Source organism: Hesperophylax consimilis, chromosome 3, assembly GCF_061612785.1.
Source record: "Hesperophylax consimilis isolate HC1 chromosome 3, BYU_Hcon_1.0, whole genome shotgun sequence".
Lineage (NCBI taxonomy): Eukaryota > Metazoa > Arthropoda > Insecta > Trichoptera > Limnephilidae > Hesperophylax > Hesperophylax consimilis.
Genome location: NC_142838.1, coordinates 559819 through 564158, shown reverse-complemented (window position 1 = coordinate 564158; position 4340 = coordinate 559819). Strand labels below are relative to the sequence as shown.

The window sequence follows — 4340 nt, the reverse complement described above, 5'->3', positions numbered from 1 at the left end:
TTTGGTCGGAAAAGATTTTAACAGTGGAGTTGGTCAGATAAAAGTTCTTTCTCCTGAGGATATTTATTGCTTCAGTGGAGTTCTTTAGAATAACCTTAACGGGCCTAGGTTTATCCGGCCTCACTGCTCCAAGGCGTAAAGTGTTGATAGAGTTAATTTCAATGTTACTATCAATCTTATTCAAGATATTTGTAATTTGTATTTTGTCATCTTGTATTTTTGAAGTGAAACTTCTTTACCCGCGTCATGCAATTTCGAGGACCGGAGTAAAACGAACTCATGACCGAAACGAAAATGCGGGACCGATTAAAGTTCATTTGATCTAGTCAAAGTTTTGAAGTAAAATATAAATGCTTCTTAGCTCATCTCGACAACTGGCGTTGGTGGTGTAATGGTCAGCGTAGTTGCTTTCCAAGCAGTTGATCCGAGTTCGATTCTCGGCCATCGCACATTATTTTTTTGTTTTTAACGCCTTTTTTTTTTTCAATGGTTGACCATAATATCAATCCACTAAGTAATATTTTAGGCCTGTAGCATACTTGAAAAGTTAAAGAATGATATAAAATTTTTTATGATGTTAACGATAAAAAAATAAAAAAAAACATAAAATTACCATAAAAAATGGGCCAACGGCACGCGGTGTTCCCAAGCGGTCACCCATCCAAGTACTGACCGCGCCCAATGTTGCTTAACTTCGGTGATCGGACGAGAACCGGTGTGTTCAACATGGTATGGTCGTTGGCAAACGCTAAACAATATTAATTTCTATTCTACCTGCCAATAAATATATGAAAATTAGTATAAAAAAGCCCTAATAATACTGAAAACATTAGCAAGGTGTGTGCGACGTTGATAAAAATAATCATTACATACGCGCTTGAAAAAGATCGTAATTACATCCATAACTTTGCAGGAATTTTTTTTTTCAATGGTTGACCATAATATCAATCCACTAAGTAATATTTTAGGCCTGTAGCATACTTGAAAAGTTAAAGAATTTTATGATATTATTAATGATAGTAACGATAAAAAAATAAAAAAAAACATGAAATTACCATAAAAAATGGGCCAACGGCACGCGGTGTTCCCAAGCGGTCACCCATCCAAGTACTGACCGCGCCCAATGTTGCTTAACTTCGGTGATCGGACGAGAACCGGTGTGTTCAACATGGTATGGTCGTTGGCAAACGCTAAACAATATTAATTTCTATTCTACCTGCCAATAAATATATGAAAATTAGTATAAAAAAGCCCTAATAATACTGAAAACATTAGCAAGGTGTGTGCGACGTTGATAAAAATAATCATTACATACGCGCTTGAAAAAGATCGTAATTACATCCATAACTTTGCAGGAATTTTTTTTTTCAATGGTTGACCATAATATCAATCCACTAAGTAATATTTTAGGCCTGTAGCATACTTGAAAAGTTAAAGAATTTTATGATATTATTAATGATAGTAACGATAAAAAAATAAAAAAAAACATGAAATTACCATAAAAAATGGGCCAACGGCACGCGGTGTTCCCAAGCGGTCACCCATCCAAGTACTGACCGCGCCCAATGTTGCTTAACTTCGGTGATCGGACGAGAACCGGTGTGTTCAACATGGTATGGTCGTTGGCAAACGCTAAACAATATTAATTTCTACTCTACCTGCCAATAAATATATGAAAATTAGTATAAAAAAGCCCTAATAATACTGAAAACATTAGCAAGGTGTATGCGACGTTGATAAAAATAATCATTACATACGCGCTTGAAAAAGATCGTAATTACATCCATAACTTTGCAGGAATTTTTTGAAGTGAAACTTCTTTACGCGCGTCATGCAATTTCGAGGACCGGAGTAAAACCGACTCATGACCGTGACGAAAAAACGGGATCATTTCGCTATAGGAGCCTAGCTAATATTATATACCTAGTTTAACTCACTCTCCTAACTCATCTTCGCTGTCTACAGGCAGAGCGCACGACTGTGGTCGTGAAGAACCGAGGTTCGATCCCCGCTTTAACTAATTTTTTTTTTCTTTTTTTATAACTTTTAATTTTTTTTATCACATGCTACTTATAAATATGTCAATAGACAGAAAAAAAGAGAGAATGAAATGAAAAGAGAGAGAGAGAAGAATACTAGAAGTTTCACTTCTGTCTTGCGTAGGCTTGACACACCCATTTTTTCTATTTGGTTGAGCTTAGAGCTTTCAGGAATATTTATGATTATTAGATTATTTGCTCTTTTTTTTCTTTCTTCAAGTTCGTCGGCTGCTTCACAAGTAGATACTACTGAGTTAGGTTTATTGGATAATGCTTTAAAAGCTGACAGCTTACCCTCGAGTGCTGCCATTTTGGCAGCCATTTGAGCAATGGTTCCGAGAATAGCATTTGTTTTTGGTACCATTTTTGCAATTTGATCTTTGTTTAATTTGCTTGTTGGGTCAATTATTAATTCAGTGAGGGCCTCAACCGCGTTTCTCGCCAGATTGATGAATCCTTGGGAATCCATTTTATTAAATTAAATTTTTTTTTTTTTTTTTGGAAAAATGGAGGATGGGTCAGCCTGTATTTAAGGTGGAGTGATTTGAAGTAGATACTTGGGACCCAGCCGCGCGGTAGTAGTTTGGGTGACAATAATACTTAATGTTTTGACTTTTAATTATATTGACAATGCTCACTCAGTTATGAATTTAGGAACCAGCAGGATTGCTCTCCGACTTCCTTAAACTTGCAGTCTCTCAATGACTCGTTAACTTGTTAGTTTCACTGTTTAAAAATACTGTAAAATATTAAATTGTGTTAAGCGTAAAATTGAGTGTGCTCTCCGTGTCACTATATAAGGTTAACTGAAAGATATAAGATATAATAATATAAAGATATATTCTTGAAAGATATACGCAACATTTTTGATAAGAAAACCATTAAAATTGTGTACTTTGCTTTGTGCCATTCAATTATCAGGTATGGCATTCTAAGCTGGGGCGGTGCAGCCAAGACTATACTAGATCCGTTAGCCAAGGCACAAAAGCTGTAATAAGAGTGATGGATAAAAAACCTTATATGTATCCATCGACATCCTTATTTAAGGAAACAAAATTACTAGACGTAAGATAGATTTATGTACATGCACACATAATGTACTATACGAACAATCCCAAGCTTCATAGTCTTGTAGATTATAGTTACACAACAACACTAAGATCAGAACAAAGGATGATAGTACCAAAAATGAACACATCGTTTGGACAACGTTTCCATGTATTCCTGGCTCCTAAGGTGTATAATGGTTAAAACAGGCCCTCTTCAAAAGCAAATTACCGTATGGCTCATAGAATGTGGCAGAATGAAATCGGAAAGCTTTCTGAAAGAAATTATTGTCTGACTGAAGAAAGACCATTAATAGAATTCATTCTGACTTATCCATATTATCGTATATATATTTATTATTTTTGTTTTAACATTTGTGTAACGATATATGTACAACATTGTATAATTGTTTTTATATGTTTTTATATTTTCTTACGTTTTCTTTTTATATTTTCTTATTTATGTTACCATCATAATACGAGCATTTGCCTAGTTTGGGGTATTAATAAAAAATAAAAAAGTAAACTCATTGTTTAGGAACTCTGTCAATAAATTATATCCATGTCGGTCCTCTCTGATCATCAGTCCGTTCCCCAATAAACACCTTTACAAGTCTACTTACACGTTATTCGTTAGATTACTTTACCATTCACATTCATACATCGTCATAATATTTGTCGTAAAATCCTACCACATCTTTGTGGCACATCTTTTATCAATTATTTATTATTTACAGTAGGCAGGTATTTTTTTACATTAGCTCCTCACAGGAGGCCCTGAGGGAAAAAATCCGTCATCAATGTCATCTTGGGGATGCTGTGTGGAGGGTCTTTCTAGGGAAAGGAAGGAGAGGAAGGTAGGGTAGGCAAATCTGGGGTTTAATGTGTCCAGGAGTGACGGACGTACGAATGCAAGTGCAAGGCAATGGGTCGAGAGAGATCCAGTTGGAGAAGTCAAAAGGTCTCCCACAGCTATTGTCTCCCGATCCGACCCGCTACGCAGTATGTGGGCAAATGCATTGCCGCCAAAACCTAGGCAAACCTCACTCCATAAACTCGGTCACCCCTTCATAGCGAACCACAATGGCAGGGGTGTTGGTTAACCAATAAATGATTCCCGGGGGGCGGTATCTATACCAGCCAACTTGTAAAGTATAAAATGAAACTAAATTCAATATTAAAAGTAAGATTTTTAATAAAATAATAATTAAACACTTAGTTTTCACCAATTCTTTTAACAATAATTCATATAAAT

General features: G+C 35.6%; 3 non-coding genes across 3 annotated transcripts; all 3 read right to left on the bottom strand.

Annotated features, from left to right (window-relative positions):
• Nucleotides 1-624: 624 nt before the first annotated feature.
• On the bottom strand, nucleotides 625-743 carry LOC149424801 (5S ribosomal RNA). The gene has a single exon (XR_016305701.1). It is a non-coding gene; the product is annotated as a 5S ribosomal RNA (ribosomal RNA).
• A 323-nt stretch (nucleotides 744-1066) lies between these two features.
• Nucleotides 1067-1185, bottom strand: LOC149424800 (5S ribosomal RNA). Its single transcript, XR_016305763.1, has one exon. It is a non-coding gene; the product is annotated as a 5S ribosomal RNA (ribosomal RNA).
• A 323-nt stretch (nucleotides 1186-1508) lies between these two features.
• LOC149424799 (5S ribosomal RNA) lies at nucleotides 1509-1627 on the bottom strand. Its single transcript, XR_016305752.1, has one exon. It is a non-coding gene; the product is annotated as a 5S ribosomal RNA (ribosomal RNA).
• Between the last annotated feature and the right edge of the window lie 2713 nt (nucleotides 1628-4340).